The sequence below is a fragment of the Eublepharis macularius genome, chromosome 15, assembly GCF_028583425.1.
Source record: "Eublepharis macularius isolate TG4126 chromosome 15, MPM_Emac_v1.0, whole genome shotgun sequence".
NCBI lineage: Eukaryota > Metazoa > Chordata > Lepidosauria > Squamata > Eublepharidae > Eublepharis > Eublepharis macularius.
The window spans coordinates 47668473-47682147 of NC_072804.1; the positions used below are offsets into that span (position 1 = coordinate 47668473).

A 13675-nucleotide genomic window follows, 5' to 3' on the forward strand; every position below is an offset into this window, starting at 1 on the left:
CTCCTCTCCCAGTCTCCTCCTGCCTCCTCTCCCTCACTCATTTTCTGCTTCTAAACACTCCACGCCCTCTTCCCCGAGAAGCCCACCTTTATAGGGCTGTCCTAAGGGGTGGTCCTTCCCCTTCTTCAGTCCTTAGCCCTATGAGGGGGCTCCCTTCCATCTCTGGGGTGATTGCCCATGTGGTTGGCCTGTCAGGACAACTCTGAGGCATTCCTCTCCTCTGTCTCCTGCCCAGCCCTCAGAGCAGGGCTGGCTGGGCTGCTCCAGCTATCTCAGCCTGCCCTCTGTTCCCCTGGAGCAGCTGTCCTGGCTTTGTGAAGGTGTGTCACACCTTCGGGGCTCTGGCCTGGAGTGTGCAGCTTATCAGGTGCCTGGGCCATTGTTCCCTGCTTGTCATGGTGGGCAGAAGGAGCCCACCCCTCCCAGAGAGCATCTGGCTGCGTAGAGCAGCACCCTGTGGTCTGGGCTCTGGTGGGCTCCGCAGGGTGCGTTCAGCTCTGGTCCCCGTTGTCCACCACTGAACCCCCTCCCCTGGCTGCCACAGCAGCCCCCATTGGGTCAGCTCCCCTTCTGTGTGGTTACAGTGGCTGTGTGGCCTCCTCTGCTTCCTTCCCAACTCCACCAGGGTCCCTGCCATCATCCCCAGTTGCCTCTCTGGCGGGGCCTCAGCCGGCATCTCTGGGCGCCACCCTCTCCAGCTGTGGCGAGTCTTGGGGCAGCTGTGGCAAGTCTGGGGGAGTGTGTGCAAGTCTGGTGGGGCAGGGTGCCCATCCCCAGACAGTTAATTTAGATGTTTTTAATGTGGAATAGAAGAATTCATGAAACATACACCCAGGAATGGCTATTAGCCATCAGGACTAAATGGAACCTCCATGTTCAAAGGCAGTATACTTCTGAACATCATGTGTTGTGGGTCGATAAGGAGAGACTGTGGTCTCTGGTCTCAGTGGTTGGCCACTATGTAGGGTAATGGACTAGGTGGACTGTTGTCTGGTCCAGCAAGGTTCTTCAGAGAAGGAGATTTTAAAATTTTTGTAGCTCATCTTTAATAGATTCAAAATGGCTGATATTATATATTTTATTTGTTTATTTCCATGTATAGTGTGCCTTTCTCACTGGGACTCAAGGTGGATTACAAGTATGATAGAACTGTTCAGTCCATCAATAAGCCAATTACAAAAGATAACACTTCAATGATAACATTGGAATCTAACAGCAAAGATTTCTAGTAAAACAACATAATGCAGTGGGGGCTGGGAATGAAGAACTGGAAGATAAAACACAGTTCCCCCCGTTGCTGCCTCTCCTTGCATGCTAACTCCCCCAACTTGCAAAAAGTGAGGAGTGTGGACTTTTGCACAAGAGTGTCTCCATTTGATTGTTTTCTCTTCTCTGGGTACTTTGCTTCTAACAAACAGATTGTGGGAGGGTGTTTTGTTTCTCACTTTCTCCCTCAATTATGGAAAGGCAGCCTAAAATTATCCTTCTTTTTTTTGTAGTAGCCTAAATAGAGCATGTCAGACTTGGCCACGGTCACTCAGTACTCGGATGGGAGACTACCCAGGAAGATTGGGGTTACTATGCAGAAGGAGGTACTGGCAAACCACCTCTTCTCCTCTCTTGCCTTGAAAACCCCATTAGCTGGAAATTTATAAGTCTGTTGCGATTTGACTGCATTTAGTTATTATGTTTTTCATGACTCAAACACAATTGCACACTTTGTAAACCTCTTCGAGTGGGCGGTAAGTTGTCCTCAAGGGTGATATATAAATCAAATGTTGTTGTTGTTGCTATTGTTTTTATTATCATCAGAGAAGTCCAAATCCACTGCGCAAGTAGGATAGTATATGGATCAATTGGATTGGGCCGTATACGGTCATCATTCAATCCAGCATAGAAATTTTCCCAGTGTGGTGAACCCATTGCCCACTGTCGTCCACCCTGAGAAGGCATCCTCATGCAGATACAAAACCTCAAGCTGTAGCATTCGCTAGGCAGATTGTCTGAATCAGCCTTCAGTTTGATATATATGCTGTATGACACCAACTACCACCATAGAATTGCCAGCTAAAACCATGGATCTGAAAATCCCTAAAACCATGGATCTGAAAATCAGAAAGACAGGACTGCACTGGCAGTGACAAAAATGAAATTTCTTACTCAGATCATTAATAAAAAACAAATGAATCATTTCAGTATGGTTGCAATTTTTTTTATTTTTTTTGCAAAGCTTTGGACACCTTCCAGGGCAGTAATGGGACAGTTCTTATTGCTCTCAGCCCTTAGTTACAAAGGCAAGGGAATCGATAAGTATCACAGGTTTTCTATACATTTGACTACTATGATTTTTTTTAAAATTTCTCTTTTCATTTTATTGCCTTGAGGTGGCAGCGCAGAAAGCATATGAGCAGGAAGTCATCATCAACAGGGTCCACCATCTTCCGTAAGTCTTCTCACTTAGTGGCTCTAGATAGCAAATGACAGCTATTAGCACAAACATCTCCAAAGAACTACGGCTGAAAACATAATCACTCAACGGGTATTTAGTATTTAAATTTAATATCTGAATAGAATGGCTGAAAGGCAGTTATTTTTGTTTCAAAAACAAAATCCATCGGGAAGCTGCTGTATTGGAATTCATATGTAAATTTGACTCAGTCAGACTTGGATTGAATAGAGACTTTGAATGGTTATCTCATTATCAGAAATAACTGCCTTTCAGACATTTTATTCATATTCACTTATGGAGGGGAGGGGTCACACTCAGCCTGTTTTGCACACTCCACCTCTTTTATGACTTTTGCAACAGATTTGCATCTACTCCCCCCTCCCCTCACCACCTATGGCCAGTTTCTTCATACCCTCCATGCATCTGATGAAGAGAACTGTGGTTCTTGAAAGCTTATGCTACAGTAAAGTTGGTTAGTCTTAAAGGTGTTACTGCGCTCTACTATTTTGCTACTACTGACTAACATGGCTAACACCTCTGGATCTAATCCAATATAGGTTTTAGTATATGAGCTACGTGATTCTACAGAACAACAACCGAAAAAAATGACCGAAGTACTAATCAATTTTATTTCTTGAGCTGAAGGGACTTTGCACCTGAGACAGCAAGAAACATTCTCATTGGTTAATAACGTCTAGAAAGGGGCATGGAAAAAAATTCAGAGCAACTCAGAAAAATAGACAATTATCAGCGTTATGCAACACCATCACCAAAACAGACTGGAAACCAGCTGAGTTAGGAACTATGATGACTGTGTTAGACTCTACCTCTTTGTTGCCACTCAACTGGTTAGAGTTTCTAGAGCTGAGATATTGCTTTCTAGCAACCAATTGGCACGACCAATTAGCACTGAGGATGAGTGTAATAATGATAATGATAATTATAACTGCGCTAATACGCCGCTCTTCTAGATAGATTAGTGCCCTACCCAGAGCGCTGAACAAAGTCAGTGTTACTATTATCCCCATAATACAGCTGGAGAGCTGGGATGAGAGGAGTGGCATACCCAAGGCCACTCGCTGAGCTCATGGCAGTAGTGGGATTCAAACCGGCGGAATGCTGATTCACAGGCAAATGCCAGTCTACAATATGAAAGACTTGTGCGCAAATCCCCACTCCACCTCAAAGCTACCTTAAAAAAATTTGAGAGCACACTCCAAAACCAGAAAGTTCAAAGGAGTGTTTCCTTTATTCCTCGTACTCATTCATATTCCTCCCTTCCTTCAAGGATCGAAAGGTGTGCCAATGGATGAGGCGCAAATGGACATGGCAACAGCTATATGGGCAAGTCATTCAAGCGGACAAAAAGATAATGGCCTAAGTTGAACCAATGAGCATGTCTGGGTCCAAGCTGTTGTCTGAAACCAGTTCTCGTTGTCTCAAATCCAAAATACGATCTGCAACACCTCACTCTCTCTTTCCCTTCAACAAGACTAAAGTTTTAAAAAACTGACCACAGAGATGTTATATAGAATACCTACCCCGTGTAATGTCTTGATGTCCTACAACAGAAAAGAAGAAACTTTTAAAAATAGATTTTAAAAAAAATAGAGCTACACAACTCTCATCTGTGTTTGTTCATCTCAATTAGACTAAAACGATTCTCATTACCACTGTGACTTGGGGATGAAAATCAAAGCCTTCCAATGAATTTCGGTAGGCAAACTTTTATTCCATTATTTTGTGGTTGGGGTTAGTTTTGAAAATAATACTAAAACTTGCAAGCAAAGACTAGGCCCCATTGTGAAGGACATTTTGATCATTCAGCCAATACACAAATGATTTATAATACTTACGTTTTGCACTTCTGCTTGAAGGCCCTGAATAAAAAATAAATATATATTTTGTAATCCCTGTTGGTATCTTCCCCATGATGAATTTCCAACTCAGTGGCTCTTACAATGCATTTAAACTACAAATTTATGTCATCTTTTAACTAACTAATTTTTAGCATCTCCTACAAAGAAGATTAGGCACTGTGGGGTTTTTTTGGAGGGGGGCCTGAAAATTATCTGATACAGGTTTCCTCTCACTGCCGCAGAAATATAGTTCCAAAGCTCCATGGGAAATGACAGTATTGATGCAGTCAAGTCCTGAGTCAATTAAATTCTATTCAATGCATCAAATCCCATTTCAATCTAACACAAGTGACAGAGACAACTTTGATCTATGATTAAAATTCAAAAGAATGACACTTTGATTAATTAACCAGTTGACCAGTTGCACCTGCTAATCACCAAAAACTTGCAGAAATAAGCAAAATGCTTCTTGTGGTAAGAGAGAGAATTAATTTGGTAAATATCTGCATGGACAAAGAGGGTTGCTCTTCAGTCAATGGCCATCTTCTTGTGTCTTTAAAAGAAGAGCGCAATTGGAATTTAGCAAATTTTTCTTTACTAGGGAGGGAAATAAAGTGATAGGAAAGACATCACCACCTTAATTTCTGTATTGCAAATGGCTGTAAAAATATTTGACTCTCTTCCAATTGAATCTATTAAAATACAATATGATGTATTATGGAAAAGCCGCTGCTAAATGTTTTCAAAGCTCGATAAATTTCAAAACCTATCCCATTTGTTTCTTTAACATATCTTCTGCCAGAGATAGTTCATCAATCTGTTCATTCCATTAAAATGGAATAATAACCATAACGGAATCTTGACAAGAAGCTATAGGTTTTAAACCAGCATTTTCTAAACCTAAAACTGAATTAATTTCCAGCGGCGGAATGGACTGCCATTGGATTCCTTTTTTTTTCATGTACTAAAATATATACCTCCTGTTCAGTAAATTTTTAAGGGGCTTACAATAATAAAAACAGATCAAATTAAATCATAAGTCATGATATCAAAGCACTCCAGCCATCAAAGGCATAAATACTACTCTGAGCACAGATATATGGCCCTGTGCCTGAAACTACCCATTGCAACTACCCAAAACTGGGGGGGGGGGAGGTAGGTTCTACACTTTTTCCAGAAGCCAAGCCAAGCATGTTAATTCTACATGGGGTGCAATTTGTCCATATATGGTTGGCACACCCTTCCTGTTGCTCTCCATCTCCCGCTGGTACTCACTGGAGCAGCAGGGGAAACATGGGGAGTAAACAGCATAGCATGCTGCCACAGTCTTAGAAGTCATATTAGTGCAATGCACCATAGAGACCAGGAAGAGTCCTAGAGCATTGCCACAATGTGGCGATGTCACTTCCAGGTTCCTAGCTGGAAATGACATTGTAGCAGTATGCATTGCTGTTTTGAAGTCTCTGCCCCCCTCCAAATGTTCCTGCTGCAACTTCTGAATGACTAGTTCTGATTCCTCATAGGAACGCTTCTAGAAATCAGCAGGTAAAATTGGCAAGAAACAACTAGACACCTGAATGAAGGACTCTAAAGAGCATTCAGTCAATACACAGATATATGAAAATACTCACTTTCAATTCCTCCTGCGTCTTTCCCGTCTAAAGATAAAACAAATTGTTATTCTTTGTTAATCTTTTAGATATCTTACTTGTAGGAAATCATGTGAAGAAAATGTTCACACTGATATGCGGGAACTGCTGTCCTCTCTTAAACCAAGGGACAGTAAACACACGAGTAGGGAAGTTTTCTGGGGGCCTCAGAATCCAGGAGCACCATATTGCTCTAGAAAACCTCAAAATGTGAACCCAGTATCTGGAACAGGGGTATCTGTGTGTCATATCTCAAAATGTTCTTGGTAATATTTAAGTAGTGCCCAACCATGTGTTTATATTGGAAAGAAAAAAAGGGTAGTTAATCACAGAGATACATGAATGTTCAGAAGAGGAAATGTTAGAAAAATTCATCACAGGCAGTTCGATCAACAGCTAATAGCCATGGAAGCAAAGAGACATCCAAGTTAAGAGAGCAGGTGATAGGGAGGGCTACAGCCTTCATGATCTAGTTTAGTACTTCCAATCACATCTAGGTGGCAACTTTTGCAAAAAGTTGGAGAATATGGAAAAGAATGCATTGCAGATTTTTTCAGTTAATACATACAGTAATACTCACAGTATTCTCAATCTGGGCCTAAAGTAAAAAAAAAAGAAGAAGCATTTATTTATTTATTTATTCATTCAATCATTTGTTCATTTATTTTTATGCCCATCTTTTCCCCACATCAACTCAGGATCCGAATCAAGTAACAAGAACAGAAAGTATAATAAAACTGTATGCAGCCATACAATTAAAAACATTAACATTAACAAAGAAAATCACAGTAAAATCACCAATCCAAAAACCCCTTGGGCACTGCTGGAAAATTATGCCCGTTTGTGCAGACACAGGTGTCTTCCATATGGGTTATATGCCCCAAGTTCAATGCTTTTGGGAATTGGGTCTTTTTTCTTGCTTCCCCATAACATTATAGTGCATTCTTGCACTTCTGAGGTGTCCCTGGCTTTTCTAAAACCTGTTTCACTCTGAACTTTCACGAAAGATTATTGTAAAGCCAGGATGGCTGCAATGCAGGTGGGAAAATTTGGCTTTTCCAGCTCACATGGCAGCCATTTTCCTGGAGCCTGTCCCCATAGCAATCATTTCCTCCTCCTGGCACTAGATGGCTCATTGTTTTGTTTTGTTTTTAAACAGCACTGGTATACCACTAACTGCCATGTTGAAGCCCCATTGCTGCTGAGCTTCAGTTAAAGCAACACCAGCAATGGAGAAACCACAAAGTCCCATCCCAGTGTTGAAGGCACTTCAGACCACCCCTAAAGATCTGTGGAATAATTCTGATTTACACCCTTCCAGGAGTGTAAAAGCCCCACTCATCTCTTCTGAAAGACTCACAAGCAGGGGGCAGACCTTGAAAAAATCCAAACCTGGGCCACTGCAGAATATTCTCAAGGGGCAGGGTGGGTGGGGCACAAAAACAGTCTTTGCTGGAAAAAGTAAAGCAGCTGCATGGAAACACGAAGCAGTAGTCATTCACGTAGTTATTCTTTCATGCTTTTTGATGGTTTCTGGATGTTTAAAAGAACCCCAAGCTTGTTCTGTGGTTGAGTTTGGGGAAGAAAAATGACTCAGTGGTAAACATCTGCTTGCCATGCAGGAGGTCCCAGATTCGATCCTCAGCCTCTCCAGTTCAAATGGGTCAGATAACAAGTGATATGGAAGACCTCTGTCTGAAACCCACAGAGAGCTGCTGCAAATCTGAGCAGATATTATTGACCTCAGTGGACCAAGGGTCTGATTGGCCTTAAAATTGAAAAGACACAGCAAAAAGATTTTTCCAAATCCCGGATTCTAGCAAGTCACTGGCTTATTCTGCTCTCAGGAAATTCTTGAAAAGTTTTTGTGTAATTTCTTACAAACAGAACTAAAAATTAAAGACCTATTTGAGACCAAGAATATGGAGCAGAACAAAATTTATGATTTAAAAAAATATAAACTTCAGCTGGAAAATCTTCATTTCTGATCATTTCTGAATCTGATACTTTAGTTAGTGATGCAAAAAATCACCGAGGAGGTCTTCCCAATGGGTTATTTATTGACCTGCAATGGTGTTTCTCCAAGCTTCCTTGTGCCCTTGCCCTATTGATTGTCTACCTGTATTCTCAGTATCATTTTTCCGTAGTTTCTCAAAGGCAGTTTGAGAAAACATGGAAAAATCTGAAGAAAACACAAGAAAAGCAAGTGGGAAACATGAATCTTGGAGTAAAAGTGCTGTAATTTGTTATTCAAATCACAGAAAAATCTCAGAAAGAAAAGGCACAAAGAAAAACTAATGCCATATTTAAAGTACAATTCCACATTAATCAGTCATTGCACAATGGAGTAGCCATACTCACTTGCAATTTAGTGTTTAATTCCTAAATTAGAAAAGAAAGAGGAAAAGCAGTTATTTCTTCATAGTCTTTGAAGCTGGTTTAGGATTTCTTTTTCACTTTGGTAATGACTGACAGCTGAACCCATAACACATATGCACTAAATATGTGGCTACACTATGTTTTGTCAGCTTTTCACCAGTCTCACGATTTTTCACTCCCATTTCACAAGAATTTTGGGTTGAAGATGCTGCTGAGAATTCTGTGCTAGTGATCTCAGGCTCTCTATGCACAACTTTGCTTGAGTTGAGAAATGTCATTAACTACAGGTGGGGTGGGGTCTGACCAATCTATGGGTTGTTTGTTGACCTGCAATTGTTTTTCTCCAAGGTTCCTTGTGTTCTTGCCCCACTGATCATCTACCCATATTTTCAGCATCATTTTTCTGCACTTTTTCAAAGGCAGTTAGAGAAAGCATGGAAAAATGATGAGGAAAACAGGAAAAATAAGTGGGAAAGGTGAAGAAACAGAGCAAAACCACTGTAGTTTGGCACTCAATCTCAGAGAAAAAAGGTGCAAAGAAAGACTAATGCCATATTTAAAGTACTATTACAGGTTAATCAGTCATTGCACAACAGAGAAGCCATACTCACTTCCAATTTCTTGTTTAATTCCTAAATTAGAAAAGAAAGAGGAAAAGTAGTTATTTCTTCATGGGTTTTGAAGCTGGTTAAGGACTTCTTTTTTACTTTGGTAAGGACAGACAGCTGGACCCACAACACATTTGCACTAAATATGAGGCTACATTATATTTTGTCAGTTCTACACCAGTCTCACTATCTTTCACTTCCAGAATTTTGGGTTGAAGATGCTGAGAATTCTCTACTAGGTATCTCAAGCTCCCTAACACAGAGAGCTTCACTTGAATTGACAAATATCATTAACTATACATGGGGTGGGGCCAGACCAAGCTATGATTAATGTTGATAGAAATAATCCTTTCCTTGATCAATAACTCGATTATATTACTGCATTATTAATCAATTAAATTTTCCAGCCTCATAGTTCATGATTTGACTGACTAGCTTTCATTGTCAATCATAACGGAAGTTTAATGATGGCTAGCTTCCCCCCGTGTAGAAACAAAGGAAGGGGAAGACCTTTGCCTGCTTATTTCAGAATGCAGAAACTTGATGGAAAGGGAGTTTTTTCCCTTTCTGTTTGAGGAACTTCATAAATTTATTAACACTTTAATAATGTAATATTAATATTCTAATTATGACAGAAAGCTATAGTTCTAAAAGGAAAAGTGATTAGATGTTTGGACCTTGCCTTTAAGACAAAAGAGCTATCAAAGTCACTTGCAATATTTAAAAGATCTTAACACACTCAGGGCTTTTTTTCTGGGAAAAGAGGTGGTGGAACTCAGTGGGTTGCCTTCTGTGAAAATGGCCACATGGCTGGTGGCCCCGCCCCCTGATCTCCAGACGTAGGGGAGTTTAGATTGCCCTCTGCGCTGCCAGTGGCACAGAGGGCAATCTAACCTCCCCTCTGCCTGGAGATCAGGGGACGGGGCCACCAGCCATGTGGCCATTTTCAAGAGGTTCTGGAACTCCGTTCCCCCGCGTTCCTGCTGAAAAAAATCCCTGAACGCACTCATTGGTAACTGATAACTGTGACAATCATAAATATAAAATCCAGCAAAACAGAAACCAGCAAGTCAAATTACTGGAGCTGCTCACATCAGCAATCAGCTTCAAGAATCTAGTTTATTTTCATAAACTAACTGCGTGTATATTTTCCTGTGCTTTTGAAAGCCCATGTAGTTTCATGGGCTGTCAAAAGCACATGAAAATACATAAGCTAGCTTGATTTCAGAAAAGGAAGGTCATGGTTGCATCTCTGTGAACTTCATGTCTTCTTGTCTAAAGTGGCTGTGAATCAGGAGGAAGGCAGAGCTCGGATGAGAAGGAGGAAGCAGCCCAGCAGGTAGGACAGTTCTCCGCTTTTACTATTTCAAATTCCTTGGAGGAACTTTTTTAAAATTCACAAGTCCAATTTGGAAGGAGAAGATAGGAAGGGCACTCCAGACCAATAAGACAATGCACAGAACATAGGAAATACTCACCTCCAGTCCAGAAGTTGTTAATTGTGCTACATTCTTAATAGAAAAGAAAAGTTGTTATTCCTAAATACATTTTCAAACCTTATTCACTGATTTCCCCCCCACACACAATGATATGGAGTGGCTGGAAACTTACATGACAAACTAAGTACTTTGATAAAAAGCTTTTAGTAAAGTCCCCTCAACAAAGAATTCATATCTCTAAATAGTTTAAAGAGGTTTTTAAAAATTGTATTTAAACATTTCTATTTACACAAATAGGGTCCTCAAGGCAATGAATGGCAAAAAGTTAAAAGGTTCACTATTTAAAAAAAACACTTTAAATAAAGTTGATGTACAGAAATTCAATAAAAATATATAAGTACACGTAACAACAAAACCAGGGAAGAAGGCCAGTAACAGTTCTTGGGGATATGCCAAACAACACAAATCCCCTGGCAGAAGACAACAATAGAGGGAGACAGACAAATCTGCCTAGGGAGGGAGGGAGTTCCAAAGTGTTATGATACTGGTACAGGTATTGACCTTTAAAGCCCTATAAGATTTGGCCTGAGAGCAAATTGGGAGATAACACAGATGAAACCAGACTGGGGAGATACATTCGCTAAGACCCACTCCGGTCAACATTCTGGTCACAGCCTTCTGTCCCAACCAGGGCTTTTTTTCTGGGAACAGAGGTGGTGAATCTCAGTGGGTTGGCCTCAGAGAAAATGGTCACATGGCTGGTGGTCCCGCCCCCTGATCTCCAGACAGAGGGGAGATCAGGGGGCGAGGCCACCAGCCATGTGACCATTTTCAAGAGGTTCTGAACTCCATTCCACTGCGTTCCTGCTGAAAAAAATCCCTGGTCCCAACTGTAGCTTCTAGAGAGTTTTCAAGAGCAGCCCCCTGTAGAGCTTCTTGCAGCAATCTAATCTATAAGCTTTTAAATTGGTACATTGTGTATTTTATGTTGGTAATTTTAATTTGGTAATTCCTGCCCTGAAAAGTTGCTTGCTACATCACATGGTCAAGCTGCAGACCACAATCACCCTGTGAGGTGGGTGGAGCTGAGAGAGCTCTGAGAAGCTGTGGCTGATTCAACGGGGAGCTGGGAATCAAACCCGGTTCTCCAGATTAGAGTCCTGCTGCTCTTAACCATTACACCAACAGATGCTACCATAAAACTACCTGTCTAACAAGAACCCAGGGATAAATCTTCAGCATATTTTTCTATGAACAGCAACCTCAACATCCCCTTTTAGCTGCCAAAACCTCAAGGGCTAAAAACCTTCTCAGAAGTCCAGCAAAGAAGGGCCTGGTTGGATCTCCACTGTGAAGTGATTGAAACCCGAAGCCTCTTCACTGCGGATCTTCTTTATTTCATTTTAAAAGGCCTGTGAATCACCTGAATGGCGGTACTGATGTTTTAATAAAGATGGACAATATGATTGGGACAAGAAGCTCTGAGCCTCTCTCAAGCTCTTCAGAGGGATGCCTCTATCAGTCAGGAGGAATAAGACAAGTGGCAAAGGATGGATCTAGTCTATAGGACACTGCAGGGTGTTCAGGCAATGCACAAAAGATTCATAATACTTACAGTCACTTCTTCCGTCAGTGTCTAAATTTAAAAGGAAACAGGGATTTATTCAGTATTTTTGTTATCTTTACACATCATCTGCTGAAAGCATGGCTTTCTTCACAGTTACACTGCAATCCAATGCAGAGCGGGGGGGGGGGGTAGCCAGTTGGAATAACTCAGCATAGGATGACACTGTAAAGTGATGAAGCGATAGAGCGCTTTCCCTGTCTGCACCCACTTGGACATTTCGCTTGGAGCTCTTCTGTTTCTTTTTTAAAACATCCACAAAACATCCTTTAAAAATCCACTTCCAAGACTTCCCTTGGCTTCCCTCTGAGCATTTCCAAACTTGATTGTGTATCACTTTTATTGAAAAAAAATTGCAGATGAGGTGTGTTTGCACTTTGCACTCAGTCTGGATGGGAAGAGGTGCATTTTGGAAGGTTCCGCCCACATGGGTGCCATTTTAATTCCATCAACACTTCACTATTACCATTTTCCACACCACTAAAGGGATTTTCCTGAGCACTGCTCACACATCAATGAATACAAATTCCACCCAACAAAAACTGGATTGAACTAGATTGGTTAATGAATGGCTGATCTGCCTCCATAGAGTGTAGGTTATCCTATCTCCTGGGTTTCCAGAAAGGCATACCTACAACATGGGCAAACCCAGGGATCCAAACCCAGCTCAGCTTTAACTCTGCATCTCACTTTTCCTGTCCTGCATACCTCAATGATATGCTAAGAGTTAACCCCTCTCCTACCAATAATACCTCCAGCTGGATAACAGTAGGGTTCAAAGGGATGCAGACCCAAGTTCCTCCCATAACCTCCCCGCCTAGTAAGCCATGAAATTTTTAAAGCCTAAAAACTTTTTCAAACACCCAGCAAAAGAGCCCATGGTTGAATTGCCTCCGCGAGGCAATTGTAACCACAATCCTCTTAACTGTACATCTTTCTTACATTTCAAGAGGCCTCTGAACCGCCTGAATGGCAGTACTGATAATATAATTCCAGGGGGACAATACATTTGGGACAAGAAGATCTATAACTATCTCAAGCTCTTCAGAGGGACACGTCTATAAATCAGATGGGTGGGAAAGATTAGGTCTTGTCAAAAGAACATTGTGGGATGTTCAGGCAATACACAAATGATTAATAATACTCACCCCTATAATTCCTTTCATTACCTAAATTTAAAAGGAAACAATGATATCTTCAGTATTTTTGGTATCTGTATGCATTATCTGCTCAAAGTCCCGCCCAGATGGGTGACATATTCTTTCCATCAACCATTCACAGCTGCCATTTTCTAAATTACTAAAGGGCTTTTTGATAGCATGGTTCACACATCCCCAGAATGAAGATAACTTACACCAAAAACTGGGTAAGGCGTGAAATGTCTAAGGGCTAAAATCTTTCAAATGCTCAGCAAATTAAGGCACCCCACTGGGTGGTGACTATAACCAGAACCCTCTTAACTGCACATCTTTCTTTCATTTCAAGTGTGCTGTGAATACCCTAAGCAGCAGTCCTGATATTTTAACAACAGGGAGATAATATGATTGGGACAAGAAGCTCTGTGACTATCTCGAGCTCTTCAGAGGGACACTTCTATAAATCAGAAGGAATAAGATGGGTGGCAAAGGGCAGGTCTAAAGGACACTGCAGGCTGTTCAGGCAACAACA

General features: G+C 41.3%; 2 long non-coding RNA genes across 2 annotated transcripts; both read right to left on the minus strand.

Annotated features, from left to right (window-relative positions):
* Positions 1-2269: 2269 nt before the first annotated feature.
* Positions 2270-6137, minus strand: LOC129343610 (uncharacterized). Its single transcript, XR_008598307.1, has 4 exons — positions 5940-6137; positions 4306-4329; positions 3991-4011; positions 2270-2466 (listed from the first exon to the last, which is right to left on the minus strand). It is a non-coding gene; the product is annotated as an uncharacterized LOC129343610 (long non-coding RNA).
* A 2809-nt stretch (positions 6138-8946) lies between these two features.
* LOC129343611 (uncharacterized) lies at positions 8947-13176 on the minus strand. The gene is made up of 4 exons (XR_008598308.1): positions 13156-13176; positions 11999-12019; positions 10423-10455; positions 8947-8968 (listed from the first exon to the last, which is right to left on the minus strand). It is a non-coding gene; the product is annotated as an uncharacterized LOC129343611 (long non-coding RNA).
* Positions 13177-13675: the final 499 nt, after the last annotated feature.